The 23462-nt window shown below is 43.0% G+C and overlaps 1 protein-coding gene across 6 annotated transcripts in view; it reads right to left on the bottom strand.

Moving 5' to 3' along the window:
• MYO9A (myosin IXA) overlaps positions 1 to 6938 on the bottom strand; it is a 320527-nt gene extending 313589 nt beyond the window's left edge. For 5 of the 6 annotated variants that reach the window (XM_014524020.2, XM_014524018.2, XM_025214006.1 and 2 more), the window contains exon 1: positions 6656 to 6938. The gene's annotated coding sequence lies outside the window, so the exon portion shown is untranslated. Of the gene's footprint in view, positions 1 to 6121; positions 6230 to 6655 lie in introns of all 6 variants that reach the window. The other variant, XM_025214001.1, reaches the window with a different exon arrangement.
• Between the last annotated feature and the right edge of the window lie 16524 nt (positions 6939 to 23462).

The raw sequence follows: 23462 nt of genomic DNA, 5'->3' as shown, positions 1-23462 counted from the left end.
CAGGCATAGCTGGACAAGCTGTGGGAGAACCTGTAGCTGCCCGGCTGTGCCTGCCTCTCCCCAGCTGATCCAAATCTTTTCCGAATCAATTTAGAAGCTTCAGGTTCGATTTGGACCTCATAAAGGGTCTCCCAATTTGATTTGGATTCAGAGATTTGGCCGCCGAATCAGGCTGAATCTCCTCCAAATTCAACTGGTGACCAAAGCTTTGCACAGCCCTAATAATAATACAGAGAGTTGTTGTTTTCAAAGTGACAACAAGTAAAACACAACAATGGGAATATCAGTGGCTGCCAGGGAGCAGCAACTGCAAGTTTTTAGACTGCTAGGACCTCTGTGGGCCAGATGGCATGGCTCAGCAGGCCTGGGGGTTGAGCATGCCAGATAAAAACTGTTTCTTCTACCACAGGTAGTCTCAGTTATTTTTCAGTCCCCTAACCTGTGTAAAATATGGGGATTCAGCCAATTTTTTTTTTAAGTGTACTATGGAAATGTATGTCGCACTAGGACAATTACTCCATTTTCTTTATTATGGATTTGCCAATATATGCTTTTTAACCTATACCTTCAAAGGAGATTTTGGTTTTACCTTGTAAGTTGCCTTTCAGAGATTGAAGCAGACTTCCCAACAGTACTCTTCATTATATTATGGCACCAGCGTCTGCCTTATAATTGATTTAGGATTTCAACCCAGCTTTTCCTCTTAATATTCCCAGAGGATCTTTCCTAAGTCTGACAGTTTACTGGGTTTTAGACCAAGATTCATCTTTCTTTGAAGAGTCTATCAATCTGGAACCAGGAAGTAATACTCCAAGTAAACACTGGGTTGACAGAAGGAGAAGTGAGATTTGGGAGATGAGCTGCCTTTCTCGGATAACAGCTACCTAAGTGCTGTGTCCAGAGAGCCAGATCCCCTGATGTGCATGAAGTAATTAGCAGATAAATAGAAGCAGACTTTTCTAGCCACACCTTTAAGGTCATAGAAGAGTATAGCTGGAAGGAACCTCCAGAAGTCATCTAGTTTTACAGCCTGCAAAAGCAGGATCACCCCTGTCTAAATTATCCTAGACAACTTTGTGCCTCACCTGTTGTTAGAAACTTCAGGAGCAACCCTCATATACAACTACCAGGCATACCTGAAACATCAAAAATGTCCTTTAACTTGCCACAGGCAAAGCAGGGGGATGAGGGTACTGTCAATATCCTGCCATCTAAGGACAGGAAAAAGGCAAAACTCCCCACAGTCCCTGCCAGTATGACCATATGAAATTCCTTCCTGGTTCCAAATTTGGTGGTCTGACCCTGAGGACCCTCTAGCCAGGAAGCTAGCAGGAGCATTACCATACCCATACTGGCAGTGGACAACACCCAACATTTCTGAAGAAGACAACACCCCCCCCCCCCAAGATGCTAGTAGCAAACTTAAGGGGAAAATTCCTTCCTGGCCTCACACAAGGTGCCTATACACATGCAGTGATGCTGCTCTGATGTGCTATACTTACAGACTCAATTAATCAAGTCTGCTGGAGCATGGTAATTACTGTGCTCCAGCAGACTAGTGTCACAAGTATTGGCATCCCCACACTGAAAAAGGTGGCAGGGGCGCTTTAACTAAAGTTTGTTTGATGAGCTTTAGTTAAAGTACCCCTGCCACCATTTTTCAGCACAGGAATGCTGATACATATGACACTCCAGGTGCTTTAATTAAAGCAGCTCTCAGAGCCGCTTTAATTAAATCCCTCCCCCCACTGCTGGAGCACGCATATAAATCCCAATAGTGACCATATTTAGATTAGGAAAAAGGCTGAGGTAGCAGAATATAGCCTTTTTCTTGGTTTTATGATATCTGCACTATGACACTAGACACCTAGGCATCTTTGTGGAAGGTGGAAGATAATGAAAAGGCCTGATCACTACATAACTCCTTGCCTATAGAAAGTAGAGATGATCTACAACAGAATTGAAGTACAACACATTGGCTCCTGCTACACACTTCACATTAGGCACTTAACTGGCTAATCGCACAATAAATTTAGACTGGGCTCACATGCAAAGTAACTATCACATGATAAAAATGTTATCTAGCTATAAGGAGTGCCAACCATCTATAAAGGTAGTGCCTGAAAATGTTTAACAACCCTATAGCTGGTTTCTACCCAGCTTTAATCTGAACATGTAGCAGGGCCCATTGTCTAAGTACTGTACCAGTTTAAAACCTAGCCTAGTCATTTTTAAAATGAAAAACAATTGAGGGTACATGTAAGCACAATGACATGATGCTTTCTATTTTCCAAAGCTAACACAATACTTACTAAAATATGCAGCAAATACATTTTTGCCACATTAATTCCTCTCAGACACTTCAGCATTGTCTCTTGATAAAGTGTTCCATATGAATACAATAGTCCCATTTATGAAGTGAACAAATGGCCAAAATATGTGACATTTAAAACTATACCAGCAAGAACAACTTATTAGTCATTTTGGTTTACTAAGAACTTAGAGAATTGTGTACATTCAAGAATACATACAAAAGCTGAAATTCCACTAGGAAATTTGAGTGATATCAACCCTTAAAAGTGATAAAATGGTTAGTGACATAAGCAGTGTCACCAGACCACTCAATGGACCTGTTCATTCCTACTTTCAGTGTGATATTTGTTTGCTGACTGAATTTGGTTCTAGTATATACATTACTTGAACACTTCTCTTTAAAATACAAAAATGTATTTACACAGCATTTCTCTACTCTTTCTTGTTACTCCAACAAAACTTACTTGCTCCAATTTAAAAACTTACTCCACACTGCTTTCCAACACAGCTTTGAGTTGACATGGTGAGCTTCCATGACATACGGTATATCTGAACTTGATTCTAAACCTGGAGATAACACATAATGGAAACATGGCAAAGCAACAGCCTAATAACTGACTGGAAATATGCATCCATATGGGAAAGAATGGGCATGATTTCAAGGTGATTAAAAAGGACGGATGTTTAGGCCATTACCCAGTGTGTGATGGTTGAGGCAGGCAATTACAAGAAGATAAAAAGCATAATGCTGCAGTTAATGGCAGTTGAATACCATGTTAAATTTGTTCCATTTTACCCCTGCTTCTGAATCAGAGCTCCTGTGAGATACTGTCAATCACAAACCAGCTTAAAAAAAGAAAAAAAAAAGAAAAAGAGAGCCACACTTTCTGGGTACAAAATTGGAAACACATCAGCAGATCAGAAGCACTTAGCATTCACTACCAAAGTCAGTGGGAACTCTGTTCCAAGTACCATAAAACAGTAAGTATACTGAAAAATCAGGCACCATGGTGTCCCAAATTAGATACCCCAAAGCAGTCAACACTTCTGACAAGTTAGTATTTGTCTCTGTACTTTTGAGTTCGCCTACATAAAACAGAGGACATCATCACCACACAAAGACATTCTAAAAATGAATGTGTTTGTTTTTGAAGAACTAAACTACAAGGGTAATGGTAGAGGAAAATGCTATCGGGGGGATCTGTATTCCGTGCAGGGTTTGAACAAGCAAGGCAAAATGAAATACTGAATAGCAGCTGAGTGACAACTGTCCAACTTGGGCACAAAATTTGGCAAAGTTTCTGTGGCCAAAAAAGTATGCAATCACGCCATTCAAGACTGTATTCAAATAAACTGTGCCCAGAGGGCTGAAGTAAATTTGCACGGTCACCCCCTAACTTTATCAAGCACTGGACTTTACAAACCTGAATATTCTTTTAACATTTTTTTCCTTTTTTTTTAAATATGATTGTAATGGATATTTATCTTTGTGTCCCACTCCAATCCAGACTTAAATAAATATTCAAACTGAAGTGGAAAAAGGGGGGTCCTTGTATAAAAAGTGAACAATTGAGACCTCTGATTAAGCTTTAAAAAATGAGATAATGATAGCTAACCAAACTGAGTCCTGTGAATGACTCCATTCTTCCTGCTAATGACTTCAACTTAGATAATGGTGGAAGCTACTGATATTTATAATTTTCATGTTGAAGACACCTCTATATTCTTTTCTCTTATTCTCATCTCCAGTTGAAGTAAATAAAGCTGTTAAAACTTCACACTATTTCAGAAAAAATGATGGCTTTGTGAAAGAAGCTATAATATATCCAGAAAATATTTGCTTTCTAATGGTTTCCATAAATCACACTTCAAAACTATTTCTGACTCAAATATAAAAATAGTAATCTAGAAGGCGTTCTCTCACTCTATTATATCTTATGAAATGCATTTCAATGGTCATTTTATGTTTAGAATTGTGGGCAACAGACAAAAAACCCAATGTACTACCTAAGTATTTTGAAAAAAGCCTTAAACGTTTAGGGCTCCTATACACATGCAGGGTGCTGGCTCTGATGCACTGGAAATCCACTGCATTGGAGCAGACTCAATTAATCAAGTCTGGCGCAGCACGGAAATAAACGCGCTCCAGGAGACTCCAGCGTCATGTGCATCAGTGTCCCCAGGCCGAAAATGGGGGTGGGGCGCTTTGAACTAAAGCTCGTTCAATGAGTTTTAGCTCAAAGCGCCCCACCCCCATTTTTCAGCGCAGAGGACGCTGATGCATGTGACGGTCAGGCATTTTTTAAAAGTACTCGCTAATTAAGCGCCCCCCAAACCACGTGTAAAAATGCCCATAATGTTATACTTGTAATACTGACATTGTATCATGTATAAAAGTCAATGAAGTATTGACTTAACTGAACCTTAATTTTCCTTATTTCTAACTAACTGAATTGCTACTGATAAATAACATAGCACCTGCCTTCTCATAATATAGTGCATTTCTCAATCATATTCCAAGTGAAGAAGGTCTCACAAAGGGCATGTTCTTCGTTGCTTTGTTCCAGAAACTTTCAAAACCACCCTTGACAATTCCTTTGCTTAATCTCTTTAGCTCAGATAAGCACATATTTAATCAAAATGGATTGGTTAAAGTTAAAGTGCTTTGAACCTTAAGAGCATCAGTAAATACCTTGCTGAATTGGGGCCTTCACAAAGTTGTTTAAAAACAAAAAAACAAACAAAAAACAGCTACCAGGTAAATATTGTATTTGGGCAGACCAGTGCCTCCAAATATCACAGGACCTCGGCCTGAGGATGGGAAAGAGCATGGCAGGCATTGTGCAGGAGACAGCAAAAGGTAATCTCTGTTTTAGAGCTCAGAATCATGGGAGATTAGAGACGGTACCTCTGTTCTACCGAGCTCAACAACTCTGGAGAACAAAGGTAAGGGCAATAAATCCATCCCTACTTTCTAATTCAGCCCTACAGAACCAGTGTAAAATGAAATAAGTCCGACTATTGACAAACTGCGTAGAAAATTGAGTGGATGAAGTATGGTATTGTACTATTTGCCTGTAAACATCATTGCTTCTTTAAATGTTGTCCAAGATCAAGTACTGAATTAGTAAAATGGAAGCTATAGTTTTTTGGAGACCAAAGATTATTATTTAGTTTATAAAAGTGAAATGTGCTGATGCAAGACAGCTAAGGATAATTATTTAATTACTTTATAAAAGCACTTAAAGGTAGGTAAAAATAAGGATTGCTTTCTAGAAACCGTGTATTTTCATACAATAAAGATATGTAAAGGAATAAAAACACACAGAATAGGTTTTTATTTGTTCTAACTTCCCCATCATCAGCATCTTTGCATTAATCTCTTTACTTGTGAAAAGTCTATATATAAAGACACCATTGCATAGGCATCCAATTTAGAAACAGAGACAAACTATAGAACTTAGTACTTAGCTTGACTTAGTCTGTAATGCAGTCCACAAATAACTCATGATAATTAATAATGCAAATAATCAGGCAACACTACAACTGACAAAACCAATGTTACAGTTCTTTAGAACAATTACTACACAGAATTTACATGACAAAAGATTAGAAAATATTTTCTAAAAGTCAGGTCAGCTAATCTCTTGATGGCTCCAAATGTTTTAGCAATTGTCTTAGCAGTAACTGACAAATTATTCAAAGGGACACAGCAGTACTTGGACCACATCAAACTTAAATGTGCAATTAGGTGGTTGCTGGAAAACACCAAACAATTCCACCGCAAAGTAGGTGCTCTGTCACTTACCTTCATATTACATGAAGTTATGGATTATAACCAATAATGACAAGGGTGATAGTCAAAGCTCTCTAAAGTTTCTTAACAGAACCTTTTTCCACAAGCATTATCAGATCTCTAAAAAAAAATAAAAATGTTAGCATTTCCACCTCTCGGGAGTCTATTGTATGAGGAAGCATATGATGCTCTCCCTGAAGTTCCAGCTCCTGATTAAATAAGGTGATATTTTCATGCATTGATGTAAAAAAGAAATTCCTAGCATGAATGGTTTGGGAGAACAGTATGAATATACACACCCTGAAGACCACAGAAGCAAAAATAAATCAATGTTTTGCTTTAAATCATCATTTTTAAGGTCATTATGATTTTTACTCCTCATTCATTATTGCTGATCATTTGGGATTGGCAATACTGAGTCTTTCTATGAGACTTTAAATAGTTTGCTCCTTGAAATATTTTTCTGCTATATTTGTCTTCCTGTTCTCTTTGAGTGCTATTAACATCTGACTGATAATCAAATCATTAACAAATTCATATACTTACAGTTCCCCAAACCTTCTGCATCTCATTCATTTCCCACAGTCTTCAGTATTCAGCAAAATTCCCTTCAGGCTCATTACTGAAACTGCTAATATTTTCCTCGTGGACTTGCAGATACCGATAACCTTTAGCATGAAAAAGCTAGATCAGAAAACACCAGCAGCAGTTCAGTATAAAGCATTTCTTCTTTTCAGCTTCCTTGCAAATGCCAGTTCCGAGCTGCGTCTCTGCTGCTATGACACATCTCGTTTCCAGAACACGCACCAACTCGGCTACAGCACAAACCGGCTTGTTTTAGAGTCCCTCAACTCTTTGTACAGATTTCGACATCTGCACATTACAATTGAAGGCAGCTCTCAGTTAACTGTAAAATGAACATGCATTTTGTCCCACTCTCTCTGCCACTTTCTGCTCTCTCCTGCTTTCAGTGCAGACTGAAATGGGAAGGCAAAACAATTGTTCCACAAAACAGTGTCAGAGAAAAGAATCTGAAAGTCAAATCAGCCCTCAGCAGCACGTTCCGCTAAATAACTGTGGTCTCGTCGGAAAGACGCAGCTGCTCAAGGCTGGAATCTCATATTAAAAAGGAGAAGGAGATGACATCATGCACTGTCCCTTTTTCCTACACAAGACCCTCCTACTTCCCTGGAGCTCAATACTGTAAACCGTTCAATGCATTTCTATATAGATGACAGTGTGCAACTAGAGTAAGAATTATAGCGAATTGTTTCACAAGAAACAACAGACCGATGCTGTTAAATTTTAGGGCATTAAGTGAATTGGAGCAGTTTCCTTTGCACTCACGAATGTGGGAAGAATTTTCTGCAAAAAAAATGTAGGCTATTTGTGTAGGCTTCTTGTTCAGCAACGTAACACAGCCTTCACTTACCCACTTTTAATTTGCATATCTAATATTCTTTTTTAAAAGCACTTTTCCCAAATTACACAGTTGTTGGTTAAAACTCTGGAGAAAAATGCATTTCACTGCTTTGGGATTATTGCTTATGTGAAAAACGTGGTTCTAAAGCCATTCCAGAGGTTCAGACATCATGAATCCCACTTGGAAACGTTCAAACTGAGTTCACTTTTAATTTCAAAGCCTCACTTTCACATACCTCCACATAATGAATATAAAGAGAGACAACATAAACAGTATCCCGCTTTCCACAACTCCATTCAGTCTTTGAAAACAACGGTTGGTTACAACAAACAGCACTTTCATCCTCTTAGATTATTTTGTTTTAGCAAGCCTTCCAATAAAACTCCCACTGCACCAACTCACTCTCTTTTATGAGGAACGTTCAAAATCTTTTATTTGCCATGGTCTCTTTTACACTTTACAGCATGCTAGATTTCACAACTAGCTAATTCTAGATTAAACTGATTAAAGTTGTCTTAACCTGTAGGTTACTAAAGAGTACAACAGTCCTGACACAAAAAAAACACCCAGACTGACAGACAATTGTTAGACTTGTTTTTCTCCACTTTTGCACTTACTTTTTATAAGAACATTTAGGGAAAGGAAAAATAGAAGATTCCTCCAAAATTAGTCAAATACAAATCCAAAGCAAGAATCAATATCTGCCTAGTTCAAATTCCACAAGTCATTTTCATTTTCTACAACCAACTATAAATCACAATTCAACTATTAATACAACTATACTTTCAACCATAACTTACCATACAACTATGCAACCTACAATTCTACAATTTACAAAGGACGGCAACCTGGAGCTGGCTTTGAGGCAATTACAATCTGAAAACAGAGACAACATAAAATGCATTGAGAAACAGAGTCAGACTATCTCCAGACTTCTCCAAACCAACAGGTTACACAGAAAGCATAACATTTAGAAATTAATGCCCATTTGAAGCACATTTGTGTTCTGAAAACTAACTTTGTATTGACAGTTTTCAAACAGGATTCTTTCTAAACTGAGCTGATGCAAACAGGAATCCCACAGTTATTTTTAAAATTCCTTTCCAGAGTAGACTCCACAGTCTTAGATGCCAATTAATGTCTAAGATCGGTGATTCTCAGCCAACGTGTCATGGCATTCCAGAGTGCCACAGGATCATTTTAAGGGTGCTTTTATGGGTGCTGTGCAATACACCTACACATGATTCACAAGATAAACTCAGACTCCAAATAGGAATCCAAATGTCAAAAAAGCATTCTGACCTATTGTGTCTTTCTGACTTCTTTGCAATAGGACTGATCTATGAGAGAAACAGAGAAAAACAGTGTGAGCGCGAAACAAAGAAAGAGAGAACAGGAGAGAGAACGGTTCCAAGGAATACCTTCAGTCTAAATACTGAGATAAACTGTGAGAACTACTGCTCGAGATAAATTCCCGTTTTAGATAAAATGCAGCACAGGTGCTACAGACAGCATACCAGAAGCGAGATCCCATTACTTTAGTAAGAAAAGGGTACTGGACCCATGATGTAGACCAGTAACCAGCTCTTATTGGAAATGACAGAGGAGCACTTTTCATGGAGAATGCCAGCATATACCTGAAATTCTTACCAAAGGAGGGGAGAGATTCTAAACCAGGGGTGAGCAAAATACAGCCTGTGGGTTGGATCTGGCCCACCAACGGATTTTATCCGGCCTACAGCGGGCCCCTCAGCTGCACCCAGCTCAGACACAGGGGGGCAGGCCAGGCCATGGCATGCACAGCTGGTCCCGACGCACCCAGGCACATAGCAGGGCTGGGCAGCACAACAGCCAGACTCCACTTCCAAGGAAACCCAGCAGCAGCGGCTCCTTCCAGCCACCACTGCCAGGTCCCGCCCTGTTACCCAGGCACCCCAGCCCTTCTGGGGCACCAGATGGAGCAGGCGGGCAGGGTCTTCATGGAGACCAGCCCAGGACCCGTACAGGGAGGGCGTGCTTAGCCGGGCAGATGGGATGGGGACACAGATGTGTAGGGAGTGGTGCTTGGGAGCAAGATGGGCAGGCATGGCTGGGACCACGGGGCTGTGCCAGTGTGGGGCCAGGGCCTGAAGCAGAGCCATGATCTGCTCCCTGCACATCCCTGCGATGGGTGCCAGTTCCAGAGGGATGTGGGGAGCAGATCACATCTCTGCCCTGAGCCCTGGCCCCGAGCTGTCACTGCCCCACAGCACTGGCCTCCGACCCTGGCCGCCTGCTTGTCCTGCTCCATGCTAGCCTGTGGTCCCATGCCACCTGCCCAACCAAGTGTGCCCTATACATGTGTCCCCCCAGTTGGTCTCCATGAAGACCATGGCGCTGGGCCCAGGGACAGACCCACTTAGGGAGTTTTGATGAGCTCTTGCAGGCTGGGGAGGAGGGGGTGGATCCTGACCTGGCACATGACAGCTCACCAAAACTCCCTAAGCGGTTCACCAGCCCAAATAATTGCCCATCCCTGCTCTAGACAAGGACAGCTACCCAGCTCAGACTACCTAGTGTGAATGACCCTGAATGTTTTTAGATATTAGCTTAGGTTGTCAAACTCTAGAAAAAGGAATTAAGAATTTATCTTCAAAGAAGATTGATGCAATGCATTCTACACATTTACGGCCAAATTCATCACAAAAAAAAAAAAATGTATGCATCCTGCTTTCATTTCATTTAAGGCTGCAGGTGCTGGGGGGGGACGGGGACTGGTTTACATGGTGCTGAATCTAGACAAATTGTACACTCCCATCCTTTTTTTATTTTTAGAAGATATTATTCTTCAAGTGCCAGATGCATCAAAGCAAAGAGTCCCACACTGGACAAATAAAACTTTTATGAAATGAAATGTGTCATGAAAAATCCCTGCAACTTTAAAACGACACCACCACCACATCACAGTTTCTATTAGAGTGCTTTGGGCACTGTGACATACAAGACTAAAAACGGACTTCTTCCCACACCCTCCCAAAGAAAATCCCCTAGTGTTATACATGCCAACCTTGTTGAAAATCACTACTGCCTCAGCAAAGTTGCTGTTGAAGTGTCAGCAAAGGAGGGAAAAAAGCCCTACTAATTTGTTCTCTCTAAAAACCCCTAAAAATACAAAAAAAGCTGGGGGAGGGGGGAAGAAAAGCTAAATGCTTATGATCTAAAAAACTCAGCTATCAATAATATTTCCAATTAGCCAAACCCAAGGCCTGAAAATCATGAGCGAACATGCTGCAACTGAGATGTCAAAATGTATCATGGGTATTTCTAGTGTTGGAGTGATATTGTAGCTGTGATGATCCAGGAAATACATGAGTGACAAGGATTTTTGTGGGCGATATGTTTTATTGAACCAACTACATGGTTTCAAGTCCTTCCCAACCACATGACTGGTCCAACAGACAGGGATGTTCAACTCGTGGCCACTGGACCATATTTGGCCCAGAGCCATGTCATTCAGCTCACAGGGCTCCTCACAGGTCAGGAAATGTGATGGTGAAGGAATGGTGGTCATTAACACTGCCAGCCCTCCCCCAATTTCTAAGCCCCACACAACCAGATTGGGACTGGGCAAGGACCACCCAATGCAGCTGGATTGCGGTTGGGCTTCTGTAATGCAGATCAGCCCCCCACCGCACCTGTCCCATGTACCAGATTAGGCCCCAGAGGGCAGATCCAGCACACAGGTGGACCTGGCAGCACCCATTCAGCCCCGAGAGCAAAGAGGTTCAGCAACACTGCCGTAAAAGGTAACAACCACAAAAAACGATCTGATGGGTATTTATGCTTTTTTTTTTTTTTTTAAATCGTATGTACAGTAAAAGCTGTGTTAACCGGCATGAATGGGGAACATGGATGTGCTGGTTATATAAAAACCCCAGTTGCCTAAAGCAGGGGTGTTCAGCCAGACATGGAGCGGGGGGGGGGGGGGGGGGGGGGGGGCCTGGCAGGTGGCAGTGGCCAAATATGGCCCGGTGGCTGCCCAGGGTGGTGGGTGGCAGCGGCCCCATGTGAGCCAGAAATGCCAGTTACTAAAATGCCGGTTAACATAGGTTTTACTGTACTTTTAGGCTGCAAGTGTTCTGCTCCACTTAGACTAGATGAACATTTTTCTATATAACTTTATGTAAATTATGTGATGATCAGCCAGAAAAAAATAATTCCTCATTTTTAAACTCCTAAGCAAGCTATGGACATGAAGGGTGGTCTTCTTGTTGACTTCTAACCTAAGGGGGGGCACAGTAAACTCTGAGGTCTATGTTAACCCTCTGAAAAAAATTGAACATTTCATGCAAACGGACAGAAATATGTCCAAGGTACTGCTTCTGCATGACAGTTCCTTTGTGATGGCTCAGTTGGTATGTAGGTAAATACTCTCATAGTGGGGGTGGACTGTGCTACCCCATTGTTCCTACAGCATTGGGATACATATTTTTGTTCACCAGTGGGAAAAGGCCATTGGCAGAGAAGGAAGCTATGTGGAAAAAACAGATGTGTGCTCAGCAGTGACACCAATTTTCTTTGCAATTTTAAGATTCTTTCAATAATATTTGGCTAAGAAAAAAATAGGAGACATTACTTTCTGACTGACCCTCATATATTCGATATTAAATACATTAGTGACAGGAATAACTAGACAGCTCTTAACTGCAACACATCTTCAGGTCACCCATGAATGAACAGCAACTATTTTGTTTGTGGCTCATGAGAGTTAAGCTACAGGTTTCAATTGCAGCCCTAACAAACAAGAATAAATAGCCACACTGGTACACTTTTTAGGAATTTTAGCAAAGATGCCAACAACTGGACAAGCCATGACTTATTATGTTAATTTATCAGTCTTTCTCCCTGAACAAGTTTAAGAGAGGATGGTGGGAAAGGTTTCCTTTCCACTGCTCACCTCTACCTGCTCTTTAAAGCACTGGCTTTACAGCTTAGTGATACCAATATATCATATTTAACAAACACTAAATTTCAGTTGGGAGGAAAAAAGCTTTGTACTTCAGCAAAATCAAAACCCCACCAAGGACCATTATACACAATGCATTCTTAACTGCTCTTCAGAAGTAATTAGCACGTATCAAACTAAATAAAATGTGCAGGTACTATAAAACTAGATGTGATCTATACTCCTATAGGCAGTTCCATATTGAAAAAAGAAAATAAATTAAAAAAAAAATCTTTGACTCTAATAATGTGCATGTTACAGGTGACATGATATAAAATAGACTCTGCTGACTTTGAAAGTCAAATTGGAAAAAAATTACAAGAAAAAGTGACAAGGAAAATATGTAAATAAAAATGTATTGAAGCAATAAAATGATTAAAAGTCTGTAAAAAAAACAAAGCCTGCATTTTCCCTTTGGCCTTTGTTTGTCCCCCGCTTTTTTCCCCCCCTCCCTTTCCTGCTTTACCTTCTGTCTTGCTTATCTCTACCTATTTACATGTTCACTGACATCCTACCACACTTTTAACTTATCTCATTCCTTGGAGTCTCAGACCAGCAGAGACTCCCTATGCCTGATGAAGGACGACTGCACCCAAAAGTTTGCCAAGAACTTTTTTCCAACTACTCAGTTTGTCTAATAAAAGATATCACATCTACCCAAAGAACCTTGCCTAAAAGTCTGTAATGTATTTATGATAATTCAGATGTTATTTCATGCCTCATGAAGCTAATGTAGTTATCCCACAAATGCTCCCATACCACCAAGTGCTAGAAAGGTCCAGAAGCCCACCCTACTTTATGAAACCTTTTAATTTTTGAGAAATAGCAATAAAAAAATTTAAAGCACACACAAAAAAACATATTTGAAAACATGAGGATAGTTATGCATAAAACCTGCTCTGCTGAATAAGTTACTCGTTTCAATAAATAATTATTTTTATAAAACTGACAACTTTAGCTGAAGCTGCTTTGAATTTGCAACCTGCCTCAGACTTCTGGGGAAAATAAGATGGTGTTTTTGGTGATATCTTTTATTAGACCAAATGTATGGTTGGTAAAGACGTTGTGCAAGCTTTCATACACAAGGTGCATTTCCTTAGGTCTAAAGGGCACTTTGTGCAGAGAAGCTAGTCTAACCTCTCCCCCAAATATACAGTTGATCCAATAAAAAAATATCACCAAAAATCCCCTTGCTTCTTACATTTGGACGGGCGTGGGGGGTAGGAAGTGGCACAGCAAGCGTGGAGATGGATGTCTATCATAGCTATAATACCACGCCAACCCCAATATCAGAAATTCCATACAGTTACCACTGAATATACGGGGCCTGAGCAGAAACAAGCTCTTTAAACAGGTATATTTAAGACTAGTGAGATTTAATGGCTATAAAGTCTGAATTGTTAATTATAACACTGTAGCTTGTGGCCACTGCTTGAGCAGAGTCCCAGTTTGCTAAGTGCTGTTCAAGTACACAGAGAACAGCAGTCCCTGCCCTAAAGAGCTTACAATATAGTGAAAGCAGGACAGGGTGGCACCTTAGAAACTAACTCGGGGGTGGGCAATTGTTTCAGTTGGTGGGTCACTTAACGAGTTTTGTATATTCTGTGGGGTGTGTATGGGGGGGTGGAGGGCTGCCCGTGTGCTAGAACCTGGGAGCTAGCCGGGGGTGTATGCAGCAGAGCTTTCCCGGGCACCATGGTGCAGGTGCATTCCCACCCCCACCTGGCCCACAACTGCCCCCACAGTGCTCCGCAGGAGCCCTGTCCACCCCCACCCGGGGCAGCTCGCACCATGCTTCCCAGTAGTACCCAGGCAGCTGCAGCAACAACCCTGCCAGAAAACTGTGCGCACTGGCTGGGGTCGGCGGCAGGTACAGGGTGGGTGCTGGTGGCAGTGCAGCACGGGCTGGCCTAGGAGGGAGCAGGCAGGGCTTAGCCCTGTGTGGAGCACTGTGGGGGCAACCACAGGATGGATACAGTCAACTGGCAGGCTGGATCTGGCCCACGGGCCATATTTTGCCCACCCCTGGACTAACTGGTTCCGAGTCATAAATTTTCACCATCACCAACCTACTTCAAAGTAGGATCTCAGAACCAGTTAGTGTCTTCTAATAAGACACCACCCTACCCTACCTTCAGCCTAACGTGGCTAACCAACACTTGTGTGCAGTATAGTCCTTTGCATGAGCCAAAAGACCCTACTGCCTTGAACCATTTTTGTGCACACTGTATGCAATTAAAAGAACTTTTCCTTAGTCCCGTTTCCTATTGTTTATTAACATTCAGAGGCACCACAGTCGACTCTTTTCACAGGTTTGTTTATTTAGAAAGAACTTTTTCTGCCAGAGACTTCAAGTTCAAGAACTGCAGTGTACACGGGCTTCGGGAACCAAACACCCTATTTTTCCCAAACCAATTCTCTACCTGATTGAAGTCTGATACTTGCCTTTTTCCAAAGGGAATTCATTCTAGTCACTCAAGAGGAAGTAAAGTGAATATTATATGAGTTTTAAATCAACAAAAAATGTAAATAGAAGACCTGCAGGGTTTAGAAAGCCATGTGGAAGACTGCCTTTCTTGTGAAAAGTCTTATTATGGAGCACTGAAGTCTACATTGCCTCCAAGTTGTCAACTAATATAGGACTAAAACCCACTAGTAACATCACTGATTTCTGGTTGCCAACTGGCCGGAGGGGCATTTCATTATCCAAAAAATATACTTGGTAGGCTAAGTACAGACATTCAAAAAGGCCAAAGCAGAATAGATCCAATCTACACAGATTTTTCTAAGACTGGATCGGGAGCTAACAGGACTCACGTTCACACTCTGGTTGGGGGGCGTGCAGATGCCTGGCTGGGGCCAGAAGGCAGGGGGCCCTCTTGCATGCCTCCCAGCATGCCAGAGTCCTGAGGGCAGCCAACTGTGGCCAGCAGGGACCACCCCAGATTGGTTGTCAGGCACATGCTCCCAACCCCCTGCTGTCATCACAGACCCTTTTCCCACTCAGCCCTAGGCTTCCAAAGTGGGCTGCCATGGCACACCTGGCAGCCTGGCTGGCAGCAGTGTTGCAGGGGGGCAGCAGCAGGAGCCCAGCTCGTCAAAACTCTGACGACTGGGAGATCGCAGCTGCCATAGTCTTGTAGCCTCAGGGCTGTGAAACCCCTGAGACTGGGAGATCGCATCCCTGCCCTGCAGCTGCCGGGACCTAGCTGGGTCCCAGAACCAGGAGGCATGCTGCTGGGACCCAGCATCCACAGCTGTGGGACTCTGGGCCCTGGCAGCTGTAGGGTGCTGCAGGGAAGAAGAGTTGGCAGCTGCTGGGGCTGAGAGTCCCCTTGGCTAGGAGATGCAGCTGCTGTGATTGCCCAGCTTTGGGGCTGTGCAAAACCCCCAGGACTGGAAGACTGCAGCTACTGCAGTCTCCCAACCCCAGGGGTTTCACACAGCCTTGAGGCTAGCAGAGACCATGGTAGCCATGATCTCCCAATTCTCAGAGCTGCAGCAAATGGCCCAGTGCAATTGCAAGAACCGTGCCAGGTGCTTGCCATTCTCTGGAGCTCCCAGAGGCCTGATCCTTCCTCCAAAGGAGCACACACCTCCCCTGCCTAGGGGCACTGCATATAGAAAATTCCTGAGCTACAGATGATCTCCAACACCCCCCCTCCCATGCACCTGCAGCTGAGAGCAGCACAGCATGGCACCCACCTGCACCTGCAACCCTCAGAGCAGCAGAGCATGGCCAAAGCTAGTGAGCTACCCTGTGCAAAGGGAGATTAGCAGGGAAGCCACAAAGGCACCTTGTCTGCTGGGGCACTGTGACCTAACTCTAGTTGGGAGGGGATCTGGTACTGAAGTTTGACAGACCAATCTAACCTAGATCAAGTAAGTCTGATGCTAGATCAATCCAGGTCCATCTTAGACTGGGATCTGCCATTTTTAAAGCAGTCTGTGTGCCCTGAACTTCTGTTCTGTTACAGGTATAGATCAGTTTCTAACCATCTAAACCAGAAAAGCTGTAATATCTGCACCTGGCCACAGAGACTCTTAGCAGGTACTCCTATAAAATGCCATTTTTTAAAATCTAGTCAGTAACAAAGCAGCTGTTGCTACCCTTCCTCAAAGAAGGCAGCAATTTCTGACTGATCAAATAAGGAAAGGAGAAATATTTAGGAAGGTGATGGTATAAAGTATGGGAAAAGGACATTCTAATAAACATATACCTACACTGATGGCTACATGAAGCCCTGTATTGAAAAATGTTTATCAAGTGGGATGTGTACATAAAAAACAGAATTACAAAGTATAGGACAAGCTAAATTATTTGACAGGAGTAGCTGAACACTACTTAACAGATGCACACAAAAAACTGAAAAGCAGAAGCCTGTCTAATGTTTGGAAATTCAACCTTAAAGAATGATTTGGAGAAACTGACACAGAAAAGAGATATATTGTTCAAAGTGCAAACACCCTAATCCTTTAAACAAGGCTGTTAGGTAGTAAATTAAGCGACCCTGAGAATTGTCTTCTAGTAAGAAAACCTGCAAGCACATCTCAAACAGGTTAAAAGCTATCTAGAAAACAAGAGAATAAAGAAAAGAGCTTTATCATCAAAAGCCCTCCTAACTTTAGGTACAAATGTCATTGAACCTGTATAGGATTATAAGGACAATGAGAAATTGTCCTGTTTGAGATCTTGCCTTAAGCCTTATAAAGACTCACTGTGACACTTAACCATTTTCCTGTGCGCTTACACACATGCGGGGAGCTGCTCCGACAATGGAAATCCAGTGCATTGGCACAAACTAGATTAATTGAGTCTGTTGGAGCACATAAATTGATGTGCTCTGGCAGCCTTGCGTGTCACGTGCATCAGTGACGCAGCGTGTCTCTGTGCCAAGAAAATGGCAGCGGTGCACTTTAAAATAAAACACGTTCAATGTGCTTTAGTTCAAAGCACCCCGCCACCATTTTCTCAGTGCAGGAACGCGTGGGCGCTTTTAACTAGTGCAGCTCGCTAATTCAAAGGGCCCAGCGCCACATCAGCAAAACATGTAAAAATGCCCTTTGCTTTCGGCCCCTGGAACTGAGCTTCCCAGATTTAGTAATTGGGAACTTGTAGTGGATTATTCTTGCTTGTGGATCCTGTTGGAGTTTTGAGGCCTATATAAGGATCATCTATTTACTTACTAATTAATTCATTACCTCAGGAAGGCTGAGGGTGCATACAGCAACTGAGCCACCTCATCTGGGCAAGTCATTACTGGATTAGTTAATTTAAAACTAAACATATAACAAAAAACTGTCATAACAATTGTTGCGCTATAGAGAGGTATAGATGCAAGGAAATAAAAAAGAAAAATTTCCAAGGTTTTTTTAAAAAGGATTTGCAGGACAGACCACTGATCTGTAACACCCCCTAAATAATTTCTGATAACTTCAAAAAGACCATGTGAATGTTTTACAAATAACGAAAACTCCAATCTTCAGTGAGTTGAAGGGACTTAGGTGCCCACATTTCTTTGAATTTCAGCCTTCTTCTTCATCTCACTCTCCACTCCCAGACATGAAGCCTCATGTGTTGAGTAGTGTCTTGTCACTTGGAACTCTAACCTATGGGTGAGGTTAAGGAATTGCCACATGGAGCGGGGAGTAACCCATCATACTTCATTTTTCAATGTGAGCTTTCACATGACAAGGGGTATGGCAAACATGTACTTAAAAGCTGTATGACAGCACATCTGCACAAGAGAACCTGCACTGGGTCTTGAGATAAAATGCACATATCTCAGGGTTCTCATTAAGTCTTTGGGACATTTAACATTGGATACTGTAATTACTGGTCATGTCTACTACTGATCATATGTCCTACAGCAAACTGTAAATAAAGTTTTCTGTCCCCGAGGCAGAAATGCATATAGAACAGAACCAGGAGCAGGGGGAAATGCTCTAGAAAAGGGAGACACTAGCATAGAGGAAGAATCAAATAGGGAAAAGCAACAGCTTGAGAAGGGCTGGGAAGTCCTGAAAACATGGCTGCTAAAACTCTAAAGAACTTGAAGCAAGGCATTAGTGGTAGCGATGCTTACAAATGAAGCTTCAAAATAATCTATGTTAGTAGAGAAAAATCCTCCAAAGAATGGGAAATGTGCAGTTACTTGGAGCTGGTTTTCACTCTCCCAGCTTGTGGATGGCCACCAGCTTATAGACCCAAATTAGAAGTTCAGTGGGAGGTAGTTTATTAAAATCCTGGCTCAAAGTACTTAGTCATATAAGAAGGTACTGTATTTACTCTATTGCAAGATGAGTGTGTCCCCCCACTCCCAACATTTAATACAGAAGAGAAAGCCCCTTCTCTTAGAATTGCATATGAGGGCATTGCCAGAGTTGGAATGGGGGTAAGAGAGGACAGGCAGCTGCTACAGCCTAGGCTCCAGCCTGTACCTGGGGTCAAGTCCACAGCTGCAGCCTCAGCCACAACTTGCGCTTCCCTGCCACACTACCCGTCCCCTGTCATCTCCCCCCTGCAGCCTCTTCCCCCCATATGCCCCTGCTCATGCACCCACTGCTCCCCCACCTGCTCCTCTTCCCCACACCCTTACATTTGCTCTAGCCAGCAGGCTCTGTGCATCTTTCAGCTTGGTGCACTGACCCCAGCCCCAGCTGGGCCTGTAGCAACAGCACACAGTCCAGTCCACACAGCTGCTACAAGGGCTGGGCTGGGGCCATGCCCCACACTAGAACAGGGACAGAGCCTGCTGGCATGGAGCAAAGCTAAGGTGGTAAAGGGGGGACACACAAACATAGGAGAAGGGGGAAGTGGTAGGAAGGGGAAGAGGGGCCTAAGGCAGCAGGAGGCTAAGGTGGTAAGGAGGCAAGCTCCATGACTTCCTCATAGCACCTGCACCCCCACTGCTTGCCCCGCTGCAGCAGTGGGGGGACAAATTAAAGGTGACCCTCCAATAATAAATTCTATACAAAGAAAATTATAACAAATGTATAAGTTTTCCATGTATAGAATCAGTTTATTGGGGGTTGTCTTAAATTCAAGTAAACACAGTACTTTTTTGTTGTTGTTTTTAATAGAGAGATACTTGATTTCATACTGTTGCGGCAGTTGGTCTTGCTTCTGCTCACAGAAGCAAAAAGTCATGAACCCTGAAGTATTAAGTGCAATCAGTATTTATGAGGTTTCAAATTAAGGCTGCCCTTTTTCTTCCGGGCAGGATGAAGTCCAAAAATAGATAAGACGACGCAGGAGGAAAAACAACGAAGAGCTATACTTTTTGGGGCATTCAAACTAATGCTCTTAACATGAGCACACCCATGTTCATCAAGTCCTGCAGAAAATTGCTATATCAAGAGAAATCTTCATATCTATAGCTCCCAACTGGCTGGGAAAGCCATGGTACCCAGAACTAGGAAACACCATCCATGTCCCTTCTTTTTTTATTCAAAGTAATTTAGCACATACGGTTGCAGGGTAGAACTCAGCAAGGTTTGTCTTTGACCTTGCTAATGCATGAGTCTGAAGAACGGTTTAGGCAGAGGAAGTCCTATTATGATGCTGTTGATAAGTAAGCTGTGTTCTCAAAAGCGCACACTTGCATTTGGAAAATGTCTGTAAACTGGTGCAACAAAGTGGGAATAAAGATAAACAAAATCACCAGTCAAGATGGAGTTTCTGCACACTGACCTAGCCTCGGGCCCAAGCAATAATTCCACTAGAATTCAAGCAAGAAAAACTGCAGTATTCATCAACACCACAGGCATGATAGAAGATAGTCAAGATTGTTGTTCCCAGACTTCTGAAGGCAGAATTTAAACATTCATATTAGTTCCCCTTTCCAAAAAACAGGCCTTGAATTTGGTACTGAATACACTAAATTTTTCAGCGATTCAACAGGGAGAATTTCCTTAAGACTTACACAACTCCTGTTTCTGCAAGTCTTTTCAGAAAGAAGAGGGGAAAATGTAAATCTTTTCCTACTAGAAGAAGTCATACAATATTTTCCACCAGAACACAGTCATCCTAAAGACTGAAGAAAATGCAGGCCCCCAAATTGAAAGTCATATTATAACCCAAGCCCAAGAGGATCTGCTATATCACATGGATGGCCAAAGCTTTCTACAGACTTTTTGCAGACAACACAGTTTTGGCAGTTTAAGAGACTTTTCAGACTGCAAAATGGATATTAGGGGCTGGAAGGGACCTCATGAGAGCATCGAGCCCAGCCCCACCACCACAGGCAGGAAGTCAGCTGGGATCAAGTGATCCCAGGAAGGAAAATATCCAGATTTTTTTTGAAAGAGTGCAGAGTAGGTGCTTGTACCACCTCTGGGAAGAGTCTGCTCCAGACCCTGGACACACACACCATAAAGAACTTTTTTCTTATGTCTAGTCTAAATCGGCTTTCCTAGAGTTTATGGCCGTTAGACCTTGTTGTCCCTTGGGGAGCTCTGGTGAACCACTGTTCCTCCCAGGTCCTGATGCACCCCTCTTATATAATTGTAGGCTACTACCAAGTCCCACCCCCTCAGCCTTCTATTTTCCAGACTGAAGAGTCCCAAGTCCCTCAGCCTCTCCTCATACGGCCTGCCCTCCAGGCCTTGGATCATATGAGTGGCTCTCCTCTGGACTCTCTCAAGCTTCTCCACATCCTTCCTGAAGTGGGGGGCCCAATACTGGATGCAGTACTCTAGCTGCGGTCTCACCAGGGCCGAGTAAAGCGGGAGGATGACTTCCCTGGTTTTGCTTGAGATGCATTGGTGGATGCATGCCAGAGTTTGGTTATCTTTGCCAGCCAGAGCATCACATTAGTGGCTCATATACATCTTGTGGTCAGTCAAGACCCCCAAGTCCCTTTTGGTAGTGGTGCTAGCAAGCATAGCATTGCCAAGCTTGTAGGTATGCTGGGGGTTCTTCCTACCAAGGTGCAGCACCTTCAATGTTGAGAAGTGTAAGGACATCAGGTTTTGGTCGGCCCACCTTGAGAGCATGTCCAAGTTGGCTTGTATCCCTAACTTGTTCTGCAGTGTGACCACCTTCTCCCATAATTTGGTATCATCCTCGAACTTGGCCAGTTCGCATTCAGCTCCCAAATCCAGATCACTGATGAAGATGTTAAAGAGTACCGGCCCAAGTACCAAGCCCTGACGGACTCCACTGGTCACCCTGTGCCACACTGATTTGCTCCCGTCAACTAGTACTCTTTAGGTTCAACCCCATAGCCAGTTGCCTAGCTTTCGGACCGTATGATGATCAAGGCCACTGTTCCCCAGCTTAATCATGAGGACATCATGGAGAACTATGTCAAAGGCCTGCTTGAAGGCTCAAGCTTCTCTGCATCCCTCCTGAAGTGCGGGGCCCAAAACTGGATGCAGTACTCCAGCTGCAGCCCCACCAAGGCCGAGTACGGTGGGAGGATGACATCCCTAGTTTTGCTTGAGATGCATCGGTAGATGCATGCCAGAGTTTGCTTTGCTTTGCCAGCCACAGCATCGCATTGCTGACTCATATTCATCTTGTGGTCAATCAGGACCCCCAAGTCTCTTTTGGTCGTGGTGCAAGCACTGCCAAGCTTGTAGGCATGTTGAGGGTTCTTCCTACCAAGGTGCAGCACCTTACACATCTCAACATTGAAGGCCATCAGGTTTTGGTCAGCCCACCTTGAAAGCATGTCCAAGTCGGCCTGTATCTCTAGCCTGTCCTGCGGTGTGACTGCCCTCCCCTGTAATTTGGTGTCATCTGCAAACTTTGCCAGGTCACATCTGACTCCTAAATCCAGATGGTTAATGAAGATGTTAAAGAGTACCAGCCCAAGTACCAAGCCCTGAGGGACTCCACTGGTCACCCTGCACCACGTTGATTTGCTCCCATGACTAAAAGGGACTAAAGTTATGGCTAAAAGGTCAAACAGCCTCAAAATCCACTGTCATTAGGGGAATTAAAGGAACCATTCAGAGAGGTTTAATGCTGCAGCAGAAGACAAAAACTGTTGGAATCTTTTAAAAGCTCACTCTACATACTCAGATGGAATAACATAGGCAGAAACAGGAGAAGCATCTTTAAATTAAATTTACAGGAGGCTTCTTGGGCTTCCATGCATGTATCGGCCAACACTTTAAAAAGAGACTTATAAAAGCCTCATTGGCTACAATATCTGCTGGCTAACCTCAATTGCACGGTAGTGACTAACTGTTTTTGGAAGTGCAGCAGTTATCATAAGATCATAAGGAGAAGTCGTAGATTTTCTTAACAGTTCATTTTCTTCCGTTCTTCAAGGTCTTCTTTATAAGTTCAAGTACCCACCTGATAAGACCCGGGTTTCTACTGAGCATTTCAGTGCAAAGCTCTTGTGATGTTCAGACTGATACTAATATTTTGTTAATAATGGTTGCCATAGGTCAAATATCAATCAAATACTTTGTCTGGGACCACTTCTGAAGGATTCAAATAGAACTTGTCAGATAGCCAGACCAATATAGGAAAGGGCTTTCCCTGTGAAAACAAAAAGTCCTGATGTTCTTTCTCCAGGGACCAGTCAAGAACTGTTAGAGCAGGGGTTTTCAAACTTCCTGAGGTCACAGCAGCCTTTCATATCACTTCTTCTACTGCAGAAGCCCTACCCCTGAGTCAATGGGTGGTGTGAGCCAACATAGAGCCAGGCAACCTGGCCTGGTAATGGCAGTGTACTGCTGCCAGGCCCACTACATCATTGCCCCCAAACTTTTTGTGGAACCCGATGACCCCAGTTTGAAAATCACTGTGTTAAAGGGTCACAACTTGACTCTTTACCTTTTACCACAAGCTCATGTGTCCCCTCTCATGGCTCTCTTCCCCATACCAGGGTCCCCACTTCTCCCCAACATTGCAGGGGCTCTGCCTATAACTAAGCCTGACTGCCACAGCAACATTACATATGATCATCACTTATTTCAGTTTTTAC

This window comes from Alligator sinensis, unplaced genomic scaffold (genome assembly GCF_000455745.1).
Source record: "Alligator sinensis unplaced genomic scaffold, ASM45574v1 scaffold971_1, whole genome shotgun sequence".
Taxonomy (NCBI): Eukaryota; Metazoa; Chordata; order Crocodylia; family Alligatoridae; genus Alligator; species Alligator sinensis.
The sequence above is the reverse complement of the archived record's forward strand: the minus strand, read 5'-3'. Positions and strand labels throughout refer to the sequence as shown.